Source organism: Nanorana parkeri, unplaced genomic scaffold, assembly GCF_000935625.1.
Source record: "Nanorana parkeri isolate BGI_ZX_2015 unplaced genomic scaffold, ASM93562v1 scaffold119, whole genome shotgun sequence".
Lineage (NCBI taxonomy): Eukaryota > Metazoa > Chordata > Amphibia > Anura > Dicroglossidae > Nanorana > Nanorana parkeri.
Window position 1 is genome coordinate 287358 of NW_017306387.1, and position 18895 is coordinate 306252.

General features: G+C 41.3%; 1 protein-coding gene across 2 annotated transcripts in view; it reads right to left on the reverse strand.

Moving 5' to 3' along the window:
* Positions 1–18895, reverse strand: part of LZTS2 (leucine zipper tumor suppressor 2) — a 131155-nt gene that overhangs the window by 26782 nt on the left and 85478 nt on the right. Inside the window, exon 1 of one of the 2 annotated variants that reach the window (XM_018553428.1) lies at positions 11166–11310. The exons of the other annotated variant lie outside the window; for it this stretch is intronic. The gene's annotated coding sequence lies outside the window, so the exon portion shown is untranslated. Of the gene's footprint in view, positions 1–11165; positions 11311–18895 lie in introns of those variants that run through there. 2 annotated transcript variants of the gene reach the window in all.

Consider the following 18895-nt stretch of genomic DNA (forward strand, 5'->3'; position numbering starts at 1 on the left):
TTCCCTGTAATGCTCAACTTCCTTCCTACAAAAAGTCCAAGCTACATGACAGTGATTATGACCACACCATGCCTCACAGCTGTCTCCCAGTTTCTATACACCCTCTTCCTATCCTTTTTGTCCTATAGTTTCAGCTATATACTGTATGACCATGTAATGGAAACAACAATACCAGTATAGCCAAAGTGTAATTTGCCCTATTGCTTACAAAAGTCAACAGTTTTGTTCCCCTGTTTTGTTCCCTTGAAATTGCACAGTGACCTCAATTAAGCAGATGGTCATTTAGGCCTCCATCAAAAGACTAGATGTATCTTGTAGCCTATGCTGGGTCTGAGCACTACTCAGTGGGGGGGTTGGATGAGTTGATGGTAGTTACATGGGCACACCCCTGGAGGGACTGCACCCGAGTTAGAATCCTTTAAATGTTCATCAGGCACAGCATCATGTCTATTGGCCCTGGGGACACAGCAAGCCTGTGCCTAGCATACATAGGGGAGTGCAGGCAGGCAAGGTAAAGGTTACCAACTTCCCAATGGTCTTCTGAAAGGGACTCAATGTACTGAGAGTATAATGTGACCAGCTGATACCCAACACTTTCAAGCCACATCAAAATTTCAAAGTGATATTAAAGTCTAATTGTTTTAAGCTATTTCAAATGTTGATGAAATCACTTACAACAGATGCTGCTAGTCAGCTGGCCCCTGATATTCTGTTTTAAAGTGACTCCTTCCCCCTTGAGTGTGCTATTATGCTGTGTGTCTTTCCATAAACACACTGGAGACAACTGTACTTAACAGGAAGTTCAGGGAAGCAGAACTCAGAGAGTTGGAGCAGTTAAGAAACTTGATGAACGTAAGTGCTTGGGCACATAGTTTAAGAAATTCTCTATTGAGCAATGTTTATTTGTTTGATCTGGATTCATTATTGAAAAACGTTTAAGGCTGGGTTCACACATGGGAGTACTATAGGCGCGTTTTTAGCACGTTTTTTCGTTCAGTGACAACGCGCGTTCGACGCTCATTTTTATACCTCCCTGGCGGTATGATTTTATTTTTCCTTTATTTTCTCTATCTTTTTTTTTTTTTAACTTTCAAACTTCTCGCCGATTCTGCCCCTCCGGGCAACGAAGACTCTCGCAAGGGACGGAACCCGGAAGACGGCAGCTGCCGGAGGACACAGTGGGGATCGCGGACAAGGTAAGACCTACGCTGTATTCCTGAGTTTTGCTCGGGGTTACCGCTTTGTTAACCCCGAGCCACACTCGGGAATACCAATGAATACGCTCTGAAATATGCCCCACAGAAGCTCCTGTGCTTGTTTGGGCGTAGGGCGTTTTTCAGCGCGCTGAAATACGCCCAGGTGGGAACCATGCCCATAGGAAATTATGGGATTTCACTTGCTGAGCGTTTTTCAGCACTTCGATCAGCGCTGAAAAACGCCCAGGTGTGAACCCAGCCTAACAGTTTACTACTACTTAAAGGGTGAGAGTATCCTTTTGGTGGTTTATTTTTATTCTGGATTGTAACACAAAGTTTAACCAGACAGGTTACAATGAGGTGGGCTAAAAGGAACCAGAATGTCCTACACTAAACCAGTGTGAAGAACAGTAGAGCCTTCCTAAAAACAGACGTTATCTGCAGGTCTCACTTCCATTGTAGATCCAAACAATAAGGATTTGTTTCCATATTTTTGGATAGTAGGTGGAACAATGCAAATAATTCCCTTAACCTTCCTTCTGGATCGTAAAAATAAATAGCAACATAGTGTCTAAAAAGTTATATAATTCATTTATTGACATAACCATAATATTTGCAGACCCCAGTACTGATTGACAATTGCCAAAATTACAATGGCATAATAGACATAAATGCAAGGAACATATGCCGTACAGCCAGAACACAGGTCAGAGGCCACAAAACAGTCCTTCTGGCCATTATCCGGCCTGAAATACAGGGACTTACTCAGTCAAATACTGCAGTGCAATTCCACAGGTCCCCCCCTTTGAAGACAAAGCAGATTTGTCATTACAGGATAGCCATCCCTGATGAAACTCTACCATCAGCCACATACATTAGTAGTACTGAGCCTTTTTATTCATTTTCACAGTAGCTTGTCAGATACTTAAACCTGCTGGAGGCTCCAAGGTAACAAACACCATTTGTGCCATTAACGCCATTTGGGTGGCACGTACTGTAGAATGAGATGGCAATTTGTGCTCTAATTGGTTTTAATGCTGTTGCAAACTCAAACTGCTTTGACATCAATGCGATTACTCGGTTTTTACAAATTGCTATTGATGAATAACTTATATAAAAGGTGAATTGTTGATAAGTATATATATCTGTGAAACTAATCAACAAAGCATATCCAATGTCAAAAATAATGGATTTGTCATTTTTTATTTATTTTTTTGCTGTCTGTGTGACATGCAAGAGGCTTCCCTTCACTTGGTGACAACAGAAAGAGAGAGGATATCTCTCCAAAGAAAAAGTGAACATACATTATACAATCTCCTTTATCAACAACCATGTGTTGCAAGGGCCTGCCTAATTTCATACATACCGAATTGATTTGCTTTCGTTGTGTCCTTATGTGACGCAGTTTGGGTAAATCAGATGGTATTGTGTACTGGCAGCTTAAGGCTCCATTCACATACAGCGTTTGCTTTTCCCACACGGTTTTCAGTCTTTACAATTGCACGGGTTCTGCTCGTTTGCGGCTATTACTAGATTCGTACCGCGTAGCCGCCGCAAAAGTCTAAACAATGCACATTAAAGTGCATTGTTTTTTATATTCCGACAGCCGAATACGACAACTGCTCCTGTGTGAATGGAGCCTAAGGGGAGATCCCTTTCTTAGACAATGGTCATTGACTTCGTGTCCCCGATGTAAGATTTTCTCTCACCTCCTGTTCTTGTGACAACTGTAATATTTTTACTTCCCCTTCACTTCCAGGGACAATGATCACCAAGAAAGATAGAATTAAAACCCCACAGGGGATCTAATCCTTCCTTATTCTAAACTAAAAAAAATGGCTTTGGATACACTTTATTGTAAAGTATTTTTAATCTGTGTTAAAGTAGCTTACATTATTTTTATTGTTTAGTTTGCCCTTATCTGTCTACATACTTTTTTGATCTTCTTATCTGACTGCCAATTAAAAACAAAAGACTCTGCAGTAATGACTGGTAGCCAGAGACAATGGATCTGGGCTGGTTTGTGGGTATTTTTGTTTTCATTGAAGGTGAGAAAGAGATACCACTCTACTGAAAATAATATTAGTTGCGATTTGGTAGCAATGGCCTATAGCCTACTGTTGAATGTATAGCACTTTTATTGACAGGTCCATTCTGATTGTGTGGCCTATGGAATGTGATACAAGACTGCTCATCAATGGTTGCTGCATTCTGCACATGATCTTTGCACCTTATTAAATAGACAAGAATTGGTAGTTTATAGGTCGATCTTACCACTTGAATCCCAAAAAGATTAGATGCTGGTGAGTAACTTTAGCACACCGGATTCTACTCTAGCACTTCTGGGTGGACTGACCCTTAATTACAAGTCTTTACAGGTTTGCAATTTTCATTTCATTAACACGCCTAAGAAAATAAGTAGAATTTTACTAATGAAGGATGTAACCCACAATGCAATTGTTACACAAGGCACAGTTGACTGGTCATAGTAACTCGCATTTCACAGCCTGGGGACAAAAAAACAGCTTGTCTGAAGTCCGGAGTGAGAGAAAGTGACCAACTGGAACATCTCCACTCTTTAATAACTCTCAAATCTCCGGTACTCACTTACCAGAACGGCGTTCATACCACACACACCATTAATCTCCCTGGAAACAAGCTGTTTAGATTAGGCTGCTCTCACATATACAGTGCAGTGGCCACCTCTGTTCAGACCTTATAAAGTTGTTTTTTGTTTCTGAATTTTACGTTCGGTTTTATCTGCAAAACAATATTTTGCATAACGCAGAATATGCCGCCCTAACACCACAAACGGTAAATAAATCATTGATGGGCATTAAACTTATTAGAGCTCATATAAATCTGGAGGAATGCAAAATGCATTTTAATTAACATCATATATTGCTATGCCAATTATCAGTTAAAGAGTCATGAAAGGAGGTGATCACTTTCAGCAGGGGAAATCTTTTTCAATTGGAGAGCAGAGGTACCTATATACATTATATCACAGTGTCTTTATTAAGACATTAGCAGGATAGGTTAAAGATATAATGGCCCACCAACAGACCCTCTAGCAAGGCCGTTCTGTAGAAGAAAGCCACAAGACAGGACACAATACCTTGTACAGTTATGCCAAATTAGTTTCTACATTTGGCTAAATGGGAATGTAAATGCCTTGTGCAATGCAAGAGTTCCTAATTAGGGTTGTAACTGAACCAAGAGACAACACGACTTAACCAGATCACTCTTGTACATCCAACCAAATAGCTAAAATCTATGGCCAGTTTATTTGAATTGAATTGGTCATATTTATACATGCACATGCCCCTGAGTTTTTGTTTTTTTTTAAAGGGCAGGAGGAGGTCCACTTTAAGTAATTCCATACATGGCTTAGCAAGAAATTCCTAACTTAACAAAACCCCTATTAGGTCATCATTATACTTGAGCTATGACCACAAAAAATGAGGACATACATATGTGAAGGTACAAGAGAGAAGAAAAATATCCTGCTTGAGTGCTGATCATGTGCCTGACTGGGCAATTCTATATATACTTCCAGCTGGTTCAGGAGAGAACTTGGTGGCCAGCACTTGTATAGTTGAATTTTTAGAAGAAAGAGAAGACTTACTAAAACCGATAAACAAAAAGTGGAGCTATTGCTTTTAGTAATCAATCAGATTCCAAATTTCTTTTTCTAGTTTAGGTTACAAAAGTAAAATCTGAATCCTCACTCCTCGAACTGGCCATAAAACCTCTCTGCTACTGAGAAACTCAACAACTTGTTGGCAGTAACCTAATTTGCAAAACGCAAGCACGTTAAACCTCTCAGTAGCAAAGAGATTGAATTACATGTGTAGTCCTAGACCAACACCTATTACCTATACATTGGATACATCAATATACCTGGGACCTATCCAAAGTTGGTGAGCCTGAGCTTGGGCTTGGTAACAGTAAGGGCAAGGGGAGGGCTTGATAGCGGCACACCAGGGTGAAATGGCAACGATGGTTTAATAGCGGCATGCATAGTGTGATATGATAACAGTACTGTGGTATGAGAGTGAGAGGTCTGCAGGAAGTAATGTGGTCCTCTAAACATACATTTATAACTTGATAATACAGATCCACAAAAAGGACATTCTTGACAACTTTGGCCACAAACTGCTAATTGTTACAATATATGGGAAACATATCTGGTTCAATGAGTGGTGCAGAACGATCCATTGATAAAGTGCCAAGGATCCAAGGTATTACAAGAGCCCAGTCTGTCTTTTTTACATTTGAATCTACCTTGGACCCAAAGTCCCCCTCCCCCCAGGCTTGGGTGTCCCTGTTTATGTAGGAGCATTGTGGAGAATGGATTTGTTTAAAATGTGGGTCTCCTAAAGCAGCAAGGATCTAGTTCCTCTTTTCCTCTACAAATGCCCATTCATTTTTAATGTCTACGCACCACAACCCACCAAAAACAGGACATGTACTTTTTTTATTTCAACATGTAAGGTGCATTTGCAAGGTGTTTTAAGATTTTAAGATTAGGATCATTTTTATGTAGCTTATTGGAAAATAAATGGTGAATCCTGATTGGCTGCCCACAAGCAAATGCCCTATCTTTTTGTTCTCTTAATGCAAACTCTAATCTTGTTGGGCTGCATATAGATGGCATGAATTTTGCTAGACATATAACGGCACTTTCATTCAGGGGCCACAAAACCTTCATTGTGATTAAGGACTGAAGAAATTTTATGTTGCAAAATAAAACCATCTTATACTGGAAATAAACGTTTAACTCAGTATATACCGAGTGTAATTTGCAACAACTCAGGAGTTCACTGGCCGGCCACCATCTGTTGTGGTGGTCAGCCAGTGAAAGGTGATCAGGTCAAGGAGAGGAAGATTTCAATGGTGACTAGGAGATCTACTGGTCTTTTGAAAGTTTGCCAAGTGCCGATATCTGATGTGGCTGTTCCTCCTGACTCATGACACTTTGTTGGAATCAGTGAAAAAATTAGTCCTTTTTCCTATGGAAAGAGGAAATACTGTTGCAAGCAATGCTGAAATTTGCTGCATCACCTGGGAATATCCCCAAGGATACAGTCAGCCTCAGAATCACATGTCTCGTCTCTGTAAATGAGAGTACATGCTTAATATGAAGTGCATTACATTTTCTTTCCAATAGTGCCTACAGTGAGTCATTCTAACCCTTGGCTTCCATCCTTTCATCCATTATTCACATATGGGCCCTCGTGTTGGGTATCAGATGCAAGCACAAAGTGGATGATTACAGTCAAGTCACATGGCTCCTCAGCAGGAACAATACACAACTTATCCTCAAAAGAACCACCACCATTAAAGCAAAACCCAGTAGAAATCAACTGAGGTCTTAAAAAGTATCAAGAAGCGGTTTCCCCAATTAAGAAGCTAAATAAAGCGTTATCTGAGAAATGTTTTCAGGAACTACTTGATACAGCTGGAATTCCTGAGCTACCTAGGATACAGCTGCAAAACAAATCTACAACAATAGGATTCAAAATCAAATTGTGGCGGGCCGAGAAAAGAAATGCTTCCACATAACAGGAAATGTTAATCAGGACAGGGCGCGGGGACTTCAACTGACAGGTTCAACATTTTAAAAAGAAACATTTTTCGAATCGCTTTTAAGACAATAGGATTGACCTTGGCAGAGAAGTGCAGTACTGCTGGGCTTATTTCATAACATAATGCAAGGAACCGTGGTGTTTAATGGTTCAGGAATTAGGCCAATCACAAATCAGTTTTCAGCAGCTTAGGTCAACCATCAATAATGATATTGGCACATCAGACCTCGTTACAAAGCTTTTATCAAACACTAATTGTTTATTTAAAGGATATCATTAAAAGGGTCATTCCCTTTTGTATAATTAGAGATAAGTAGAGATCCTTGGCTGGTTGCACACAATTTGAAGCAAGTATAACAGTTTCGAAAACCAAAAACAACAAAGTTCTGCCTTTTGCAAATGCACATTATTATTTGATTTGATAAGATGCCCATAAGCAAGTCCTAAAGAAGTAGCAGAACGTTTACCCAGTCTGACCATTTATAAGCAGACTGATTTGCTTAAAAATTACAGATTTCTGTTTGTAGGCTTTTCCTGATGGAGCTTAGCCAAGCACTCTGGGCATGGGTTTATAGAGATATATATATATATATGCACACACATTTTTATCCTTGAGGTGAGCTGGCCCTCAGATGCCCCCCCCATCCTTCTCCATAGATCAAACATGTGCTTTTGCCTGAAGCAAATGTGCTTGTTCCTAAAACAATTGTTTGAGCATGTAGAGACAAGTGGCCATCTAATGTCTGCAGGTAGCTATAGATAAGACAAGAAAGTTTAATTGATAGGACATAAACATGCACACGTATGGCAACTGAGTATTAAAGGATTTTGTACTTTGCAGGCACCCCCAGTTCTGGTCTGTGAAATCTAACAATGCTAACTGGCCTGGAAAATGTATCCAGGCCAATCAACTTTTCTCTCTCCGGCATCTAGTGTCCGTGTGATGCCTGCTGCTGTAGTAGTTATTTGGTACCCATAGACATGAGACTGTTGCCATGACAATTACCTCACCTTTTAGGAGTCCTTTCAGAGTGCCTTAAACTGATTTCCAATACACTCCCATTCATTTCTACAATTTATAGCAGTAGATGTAAATGAGTCTGAGCGCAATGGCTTCACTGCCATTGCAAACAGTTTTAAGTCTGCTTTCTAGAGAAACTGGTCTCTAAAGAAAGCACAGGTTCAAAGATACATTCTTTAAATAAATAAGAGCCTATGTTATTACATAAAAACACATTTTGTTTTACATTAATTTTTGAACAAACCGTCTTTTAATATTTTGCTTTCCTTTCACACCAATAATGAGCACGAGAAGTGGCTCTTTTTCTTATTCGACTTTGGTTCACTTTCATCGGTGACCTCAATACTGAGAAATAATGAACACTGAACATTTTATTCCCTGTGGCAGTATCATAATACAGTAGCCTAATTAGAAGCATACATGTCCTGAAATATGGGATTCTTTTGCATAGGGCAGAACACGCGGACGATAAGGCAACTCAGGAAATGGTGTTCCCACAAATCTGGATGTCCGGGTCAACACAGAAAGAGCCCGTAGAAGGAATAAATCTGATCTATTGCTCCATCAATCACCACAAGGGCTCATGGACCTGCTTTGAACAGATCAAAAATTGGCTGCGGCTTCTTTTTTTTTTTATTCTTTAGAACGCCATCAAAAACAGGAGGATGAAACAGGAGCCAGGAATTATTGATCTCTTACAACATGAAATATGTTACTTGAAGGCTCAGAAACCCAGTCTAATCCTGTTTCATCAGGAGCCCAGTGCTTAGTTCACACTCATAAGTCAATCTACTCTCTGTTCTTACAGACGTCTAGTATTTGTACACTGTGAGCCAGACCATCTTGAACACCACAGGCATTCAGATACTAGCAAATTTACAACAAGGCTTTTGGACAATGATCATGACATGATCATGACAATAAAAAAAATTATTAACTGCTGCACTGGAAGTTTTCTGCTCACTCACAGCTCTAAGTGTGATTATAGGAAAAGTAAAAAAAAACTCTGGGGGTCAATACCGGAAAAAGTACCTTGTCATTGTTTCCACATAAACTTGTACAAAATGACTTTCTGCAGCAGGCGATACTCAATTATTATCATTTGTTTCTAATAATGTCAAAAATATATGAACAAACTTCAACTCAATAAATAACTTGATGGTACATTATATTTCTTGATCCTTCAAGACAACCCAAGGGTAGCCATAGACAGCAAGACATGTAGGGAGGTAACTGGCTGTCATTTGTAGCATCAAGATATGCCACTGCTTCTTGCCAAATAGATTGAAGTTGGGCACCCATGGTTTACAACTCTACTTCCTTAGAGAAAGGAGGCACTAGAAAGAACCTGGAAAATCTCCTAAATACTGAATCCTCATCCAAGCTTTGTAGAAGGTTTTTGGACTTTGGCTGGAGCGAGCTATTTATGGTCAGTCTCATGGAGCATTCATTTGACTATCCTGGCTCAGAAACAAAGAAAATATGCAACTAAATATGCACCACGTAATTAATGATGAGTGGTAACCCAGAGTAACCAATCTTAGATCTGTTTTCATTAGCCTGACTACCCTACATTGCTGAAAGATTATGGATTACAAAACCGGTTTCCTGCACACAAGTATGTGTGACCCATCAGGATCTTTCATTGACTGGCTAACTTTTCCATGAAATAAAACAAACTATTGCCTTAAAAAATGATTAAAACAAGATTTAAACATCAAGCAGCTTGCACTTTATTCTGATTGTGACAGGTCACTAGGCCTGTATCAGCAATGCAGACTGACAAGAAGCTCCTTAATATGTTCACTCCGCATAGGTTACCCCACAGTGCTGGGTGGTCACATGTGGTTTTCCACCAGATACTGCAGCCTCATCTCTGTGTTCACACCGCATGAAATCATTGCAGTCTAATTAATGGGATGTTCGTATTTCACTTTTCAGGGATCAAATGTCACTTTCACATTAACTCAGCCATAACTGTGGATGACGTATTCAATTAACTAGTAAAATAAACAGCTCTTCCAGGGTCCTGTCAGTTAAACGGCGTATACATATCCTAAATTCCACTAGCAATGTGAATAATCCAAGACCAGCAATGTAGGCATCATTCAACATTGCGCTATACCAAGTTGGACCCTGACTTATTAAAACAGCTTTCAAAACATAGGGTCAGTCTTCATTGAGACCTCATTTTTAGCTTCATACTGCAAACACCAGTACTTTGAGCTTTTTCGACACCAGGGTGACCAATCAATTGCTGAGCATGGACAAATGGCAGAAGTACTTAGAACAGGGGTGGGAAACTCTAGCCCTCTAGTTGTTGTGGAACTACAACTCCCATGAAGCATTGCAAGACTGACAATTAGAGGCATGACTCCCAGAGGCAGGTTGGGATTTGTAGTTAAAACACAGCTAGAGATCCATAGTTGCCAGCCCCTGATTTAGAGAAAACCTACACTGAGAGAAATACAGAGATGCGACTACTGACCTCATTCTGAATATGCTAGTTGCCTGGCTGTCCCGGCGTTCTTTCTGGGACACTGGCTTGGAACACGCATGTACATCAGCAAAGTCAGAGCTTTAAGTCTAACTCAAATGACTGAATGCAATGAGTTCACTTAACAGCCAGGGAAGTAGCATCTGCACAAGAGAAAGCCCTCAACGGAAGGCTTCCTTTAGAACTCAATGCAGAGATTTTTCAGCATGCTGGAGTAATATGGCTAACTAAAGGATCATGCCTCTCTCATCGAAGAAAAAAAAAAAGTCCTGATGAATGCTCAGCAATAGTGCAAACTACATACAGAAATGGTGCAAAAAAATGTGCAAGCCTCCCACATCTCTTTGGAATTGCTGGGCAATCTCTTTTACAGAGAGACCTCCAGGAAAAAAAGATTTACATCTTGTTAAGGTGCCATCACAAAGCTAAAAAGTATTTTCTGCAGAATTGTTTTCACGGTTGTGATAACCCAAGCACAGTTAAATATATTCTACATCCAAAGCCCCCTCTCATCTCAGCCACCATCCAGACTGGAAACCTGAGACAGCAAATGAATTTCTAATATGTAATCTCCGAATGCAAACATTCCCAAGTCACTTTTTCCAAAGCCAGCTGTCCGAATGAGACTTTTCTTTGTCTCGCACTTTTCCTAAAAGCGGTAAAAGTTTGTGTAAAAGCCTCAGTGTGAAGAATTCCAACATAAACATCCGCAGTATCTGTTGGTATCTTGGAAGGACAGGGATCTGCGGCAGAGGAAGCAGAGCCGCCTGTGCACTACCCCCCATTCAAGGTTCATGCAATCCCCCCCTCAGTCCCAGCACAAGCCTGCCACTCTCACATGGACATGTTGTATCTCTTACCTCTCCTTCCTCCAGCCATGGTGGCAGATCTTCAGCAGAGCACAGCTGCCCCAGGAAAGGCACACACCGTATGGGCTGCAAGATTCACGCACAGATGATTAGCGGACGCAGATAGGAGCGCAGAAGACTTTTGGCTCAGGGTTCTTGTTAAACTGATCAAGTTTGAAAATGCTGCTCTCCTCCCCTCTCTTTGCTTGCTGCCTCCCACCCCCATCCTCTTGTCAGGACGTTCCCCCGCCTCCCAGCATTGACTGTATTTCCAGCCTACTGACTCAATCTGTCCCTTCACCGGCCTCAGAGAAGAGGCAGTGCACACAGGTTGCCCAGACTAGTCAGCGACCACCAACATACTGCAGGAAACACATGCATCTTCTGTACCTGTCAGTCCTCTGATGTGCTGGAATGTCAATCTGAGCAGTCAGTACAATACCTCCAGCGCACACTTCTAGCTAGAATCCAAGATTGGTAAACAAACCATTGTCAGCTGTAGCTTATTTAAATGTTTTGTGATCTGGGATACAAACAGCTAAAACAAAGACCTGGATGTATACATTTTAAAAGGAGGTTTGTACTTTTGCCACATTAGGCAAAGTAACAGGTTCACTGCAAAGCTGGTACCATGAGCTGCCTGTACTTACCTCTCCTGCAGGCAGGACCCAAATCTACCCAAAATGCTGTGTATGTATTTAAATATATACCAAGTGGGAACTAAATGCAGGGTTAAAACAAATAATGCACCCCACGTAACAGCACCTGGGATTGGCGAATTTGCTCGGGAACTTTGGGGCAGCAGAAGGATGTGTTAAGTGTACACCATAGGCAGCAGGTTTTTCTTGGAGCTCCAGTAGCAGGTATGCATGGCAAAGATAAGGAGGAAGTACAGGCAGCTTTTTGTACCTGTGACCTAGGGCGTCTGGTACAGGAAAACGCAGTGGGCTTTTAAGAGACCCTGTCAGGTTTCTAAGAGCCTATACACACTTGTCAGTTTTCATGCAGCAAAACTCACGCATTTTGCTGCATGAAGATGCACTGCAGGTAGAAAATACCATTACTTCTTATGTGGCTGGTTCACATCTATGTGATAACGTTTAGCCCTGGTTCACACCCAGGCGTTTTTGAGCAGTTTGAAAAGCGCTTTTAACTGCCCAACACAAGAAATCCCATGATTTTCAATGGTCCTGGTTCACACCTGAGCAGAAAAACGCTTAGCAGGAAAATGCCAGACACCTGAAAAGATGCAGGAGCTTATTTGGGCAGTTAAAAGCGCTTCTATGCCCCATACACTTCATTGGAAATGCCCAAAAACGCGCAACAGAAGCATGCTGCACATTTTCTTGAGCGTTTGTGCATTTATACATGCGTTCTTCCATTACCTACAATGGTTTATGAGCTGCCAAACAAAACGCGCGTCTTCATGTACACGCGTTAAAACGTGCAAATGTGAACAACACGCATAAACACGCAAATAACCACATGCTGCTAACACGTTGGTGCCACCTAGTTGTGAACCAGGGCTTAGTGTGAAAGGGAAATGATATGGGCCCATTTACACATACGCATGTGCATTACCACGCATGCCGCATACACAGAGAACATTGTGAATCCAGCCTTAAAAGAGAACTATGGGGTAAGTGTTTTTCCCCATAGTTCTCCTAAGGATCACGGGAGGACACAAACTAGCGTTCTCCCGTGACCCAAAGCTCAGTATACCGCGAGCTGTATACTGAGACCCCCGCAGCCGGGACGGATCCCGGCATTACTTGTCGAGATCCACCCAGCCACGTGATTGACAGTTAGCTCTGCCTATCTAGAGGCAGAGCCAGCTGTATCCGCCCCCTCCCCCGTCCGTTCCGCCAGTCAGCGCTGATGGATTGAAGCGGGGAGGGGGGAATCCCTGCAGGGGGCCGTGAGTGACAGTCACGGCTCTCTGTAGTGACAGGATCGAGGAGTGAGCGACTGTATGTGTTCGCTCACTTCCCGATCTATTGAGCTGACGCGTGACAGTTTTATTGTCACACGTCGGCTCGAACTAGGAGGTGAGCAAAAATCCCTCACCTCATAGTTCTCCTTTAATTCAGCAGGTCCCTGCAATCGAACACATAGTATACTCGCCTCTGCGACAGCCTGTTTCTTCTAGCTCTCCTATGTTCCAGAGCCGCAGCCTTGGAAAGCCTCTTTGGCATTTGACACTTCCAGGAGTATCAGGTACCTGTTTAACTGCCACGCTGGTTCATTCCTCTGACCCCTATATCACTGTTAAGTCCTTCAGTGCTGTAAGGCATCGTGGTAAACAACCAGTGCACTCGAGTTCCTTTGACGATTGCAGTCTCTTTTTACTATGAAAAGTGAAGAACTTTAAACTGTATGTGTTCCACATTTTATGGTTTTTAGATTGTAAGCTCACACGAGCAGGGTCCTCCTAACCTTCTGGTCTTGAATTGTATTGTAACTGTACTGTCTCACTTTATTTTTTGTAAAGGGCTGCGCACACTGGTGCCATTTACATTCTGTATAAAAATAATCACACTGGGTCCTGGAAACAATTGGTTCACCGAACAGCACAGTAAAAGAAAAATCGCCTACCAATATTTTTACTTTTGTGATATTACATTTGTGTGTTTTTATTTTTTTGTGCAGTCCACAAGCACTCTTTAGAATGGGGTTGGGCAGGCTATTGACTCATCTGTTGCTGTCAGCTGAGTGTAAAATCCCAGCACAAAAGAATATATCTCTCATCAGCGAGTACAAAAGAGCCAACATTGGGCTTTCTGCACAGCAGGGGAGGTGAAAATGTGCCGGGTTTAACATTGCCTTACTGTGACACGCTGTTAATGCACTCATCATGACAACAGCACCTCTGCCTCAATGGGACAATCAACCTTGTGTGGCTCACATTGACCAGATTCTAACTTTCTTGTTCATCTTAAACTAGCAAAATAACAAATGGAATTGGGTTGCTGTGGGCAGCACAGGCACTGTGTTATCAAAGACAGTTAAAAAGAAAATGGCAGAGAACAAAAAAATATATACGGTATTTCCACCTTGATGTATTTAGTGACTAACTAAAAAATATTAAAAAGATACAAGCTTTTGGAGCTCCTTCTTCAGGCATAATGACAAATATTACAATCTGATTTTTTTTTAAATCTGTCATTATAATTGAAGAAAGTACTTTAGAGCTCTGGAATCTTTTTAATATTATTAGTTAGCCACTAAAATATATCACTGCATTAGTTTTTGTCTTCTCTACATGTGTAAAGGCCTTTGAAATATAATACACAGGGCTAGTAAACACCGTTGGACTATTGGTTCTCCGGCAGATGAATGGTTGAGGATTATCTAAAACTAGATTAGCAATCTTTATTTTAATAGACTGCCCCCTTTAATAACATGCTGCCCTGTCTAGGTTGGCCTCTTGAACCCCTATACAATTGTCAAGATCATTAATGTCGTGGCAATGGACCCGAAATTGTTTGCTCTTTTGGCATCATGCAAGCCCTGTCCTTGGTAACACTCTTGTTTTTACCAAATGGATTCCATTCTTCTTCTTATTGGATGTAGAAAACGAAGCAATGTCCAAGTGTACCAAAAGTGAACTACAGCTTTAAAAATTCACCTCACAGTGGAGCTCCTGCCACACTGCAAGGGTTAAATGTTCATTTCATCTAGGGGGTGATGAAAAAGGTAAAATACTTGCCTTATTCATCGCTCCCCCGGCAGTTGGCACTCTTCTTAACTATCCAACACTCCCAGGATGTGAAAGGACCTTGGTGTCCTCATGTGCAAAGAAGAATTGCTGTCCCCGCATTGCATGTGACAAACATTAAAGGTGGAGAAGAGGGGGCGGCTTTGAGAGGCCGGTGGTACAAATCGAAAACCTGCATGAGCGAGGAACAAGGCAAGTAATTCAACGTATTCATCACCTCCTTGACTAAACGAGAGAGAGAGAGAGAGAGAGAGAGAGGAGAGAGAGGGGGGGAGAGGGGGAGAGAGAGTGTGTGTGTGTGTGTGTGTGGTGGGGGGAGCACTGCAAGGTGAATTTTTAGGACATATTCACACCACATCCAGATCTTCTCCAGACCAGACCGTTTCCGGACCCAAAATGCATACTAATGTATACCTAGACTATTTCTGGCCTCTGTTTACACCAGTGCAGTCTGTTCCAGACCAGACCAGAAAAATACTGCAGGTCTCATTTTGTCTGGTCTGGAATGCACTGGAACTGTGGGCAGGTTCACACCATTTTCCGGACCAGATCTGGTCCAGAAAATGGTGTGAACCTGCCCTTAAACAGTTATTGGTCAAAGAAAACAAACAAATTGCAGTAACCCACTCAAAAACTTCCAATGCCCTGTATTCTTGAAACTTGGCTCTGATTGGCTGCTATGACTTTCTGCACGTCATACTTCATTTCAATTTGCCCAGTAATTAAATATCTTTGACGAACTTTAAAATAATTGCGTATACTTCCTGTAACCGGAAAACAGCACCTTTTCATAAAACACAATAAAACGCAATCAGCTCCTACATATTACGCAGGCGGTATATACGTACAGACTACGCGCATCTATAACAACAGTCGACAGCAAAGACACAAAGATGTTCATGCAAAAAAAACAACATTCTGTTTTGCGAACACGCAGACTAATGAAGAAATAAAACAGAGTCATTAAAATCATTAAAATAACGATCCACATTAAGTAATATTGTCTAACTTGTCCTAAATGGAACATTTGCTGGTTAACACCAAATTTACATTACAAATTTCCATTACAAAATTTCCATTGTCTGCTCCACTTTTCAAAATGGTCCTTAAAAACATAAGTGCGGAGTAAATGCTTATCATTACATATGGCAGTAATTACCCGTCATGCCAGGATGTGTTATTATCTAATCTTCAGCGCTCGCTGTAGCTGTCACTTCACCACACTGCACACCATGCATTATTCATGTGGCCTAAAATGCAGGCGAGTCGAATATATCCCTTAAACACATGTATCTTATATTAAAACCATTTCACGGTGGAACTGGGTCTGTGGAATCAATATTTAATGTGCCATTAAATACATTGAAAATTTAAAAAAATATATATATATTACGAATTGGTAAAGATCTTTATTTTCGCTTTGTGTACCACTTTTGTAAGCATAGCTGGTATCGGGTTTTTATTGATTTGTGTAGCAAAAACTAGATCTGTGATTGCAGTGTTTTAGGATTTAAAGCACATCTAAACCATGAAAACAAACAATGAGATATATTGCAGCTGATCTGCGTATCTGGGAGTGTGTCTACATACGTTGTGCTTAAAGTAGTATTAAACTAAAACTTTTTTCAATAATGAATCCATATCAAACATATATTATTATTATACAGAATTTTTAGAGCACCAACAGTTTGCACAGATTTACAATATAAAGGAAGACATTACAGTTACAATATAAATCAAGACAAGATAGTAAGGATAAACTTTGCCCAGCAAAGTACTTCTTTATATTTTTGCTCAAGCACTTAGGCCTGGTTCACACCTGGGCGTTTTACAGCGTGTTCCTACGCTCAACATGTGAAAACCAATGATTGCCTATGGGCATGGTTCCCACCTGGGCATCTTACAGTGCCTAGGAACGCGCTGCAAAACGCCCTACGCCCAAAGAAGTACAGGAGCTTCTTTGGGGCGTATTTGCCGCGCGTATCCATTGGGATACAGCCAGGTAGCCCTTGGAAATGCGCGTTTGTCGCAAGTTTTTTTCCACCGCCAATCGCTGTAAAAACGCGCAACAAACGCGCATATTCGATACGCCTAGGGGGGTACCCAGCCTTACAGTCATCATGTTTCCAAACAGCCCCAACTCTTAGCTCAGCTTCCCTGAACTTCCTGTCCAGTACAAGATCACAAGGGACACAACAGTCTCTAGCAGCTGTCCATCTACTAGCTTGGAGAAGGGAGGAAGGAGGATGGGGGGCAGATGATTGATCCGCCTTGCTGTGTCTGTGCGTTTGTGGAGACACACACAGCTTAGTAGCACACACAATGGTGGCTCCACTCTGCAAGGCAAAGGAGCCACCCGAAAACCGGAAGTTAGGACCAGTACTCGGGACCAGCTGATTCTGCAGGAAATTCAAACTTTTAAACATAAAGAAGTAGCTTAAACATCATATGAAATAGCTTAAAAACCTATACTATCACTTTAAAGCTGCCCTCTTTCTTATGTCAGAATGTTGAAAAGAATGTCAATACATCACTATGCACAGCACAATACAACACCAAAAATGTTGTGTTGCAAGAAATGCCCTTTACCTACAGTACAGTTTTAATACATCTGCTTACCCCCCATTACAAATTAAAGGGTATCTATGGTCAAAAGCTAAAAATAAATCTGTATTACTATATTGAATTTCAATAAGTTCTATCCCACTCCTAATAACCAGACTCATCTAAAAGTGTGTAATCGTATTTATTGAAGATGCTCATAAGATGTACTTCCTCAATGCACTGACACAGCCCTGTGAATATGCACTTTCTTGTGTTGCAACTCAAAGAGCCCGCCATCTGATCTACAATTCAACGTCTGAACAATGTAACATTATCATTGCTTGCTGGAAGCAATGCATCATTGGCTATGTAGCCTTGAAAAATCAAGACTGCATTACATGAAGCAGCAGGGAAAGAGATGCAAAGCACATTGGGAATCCAGGACATTGTTGGAAGTAATGGGCAGATAGAAGGCAGCACTCACTACATAAAAGGGATTTTTTTCAAGCAAGCTTTTATTGCATTATCAAAAATAACTATACAACGTATTCCTATTGCAATGCTAATGTTATAACGGGATAGCATGTGCTGTGACTTTTCAGCCATCTATATGTAAGTCTATCATTAAAGACTACATGAATGCACCATGGGAAGGCATGAAACTTTGTGAACATTTAATGCCACCCCTAAGGAAGGCATAAGGCACCCCAGCATGCCAGGGCACCCTAGCTGCTCTAGCACATGGGCCCAGTAAAATGAACACACCCACTTATATAACAAAAAAGCACGACTGCTCGCCAATCGCTTCCCAAAATGCAGGATCATTTCTACAAGCAACAGTAAGCACTTCTGCCCATATACTGTCTATTTATTATAAGCACAGCTCATATTTTATTGGAATTCTCGCAAAAAATTACCATGTCAAATCGATGATCTCACAATGCCCTTAACCTGGGAAGAAGCATCCATTCAGAATGGGATTGTACAGATCAAGAGAAATTGCCAATAGGATGGCTACACAGTAAGAAGCTGCAATACTGTCCTTCTATACCTGGGCAGATTTGTAGCTGGTAATACCAGTTTTTACTCCAGAGATGTCAGCTTTTGGCAGATGAGGACCAAAAGCTGGTTCTGTGGATTGTGGCCTTTCAGGAAAACCGTTTTCCATTGCCGATTTCCTTCTCAAAATACTAGGATGCCTGGCTGCCATGCTGATAGTTTAGTTTGTGCTTCATGAGTGACTAGCCCAAGACAAGCATGCAGATCACTTTCTAACATCACTTTCTGCATGCTCCTCCAGGGTCTATGACTAAAAATACTGACGTTTGGACAGAGAGGCCAGAGATGGCAACCACTGTATTTTTCTTATGACAACTGACCTATAAAGGGTTTTTTTGCAAAGCACCACCCTGTACTTCCATGTCAGGGTCTCCACAACTCTCAATTTGTCACAATCTCAGAATTTATTGCAGCATCACCG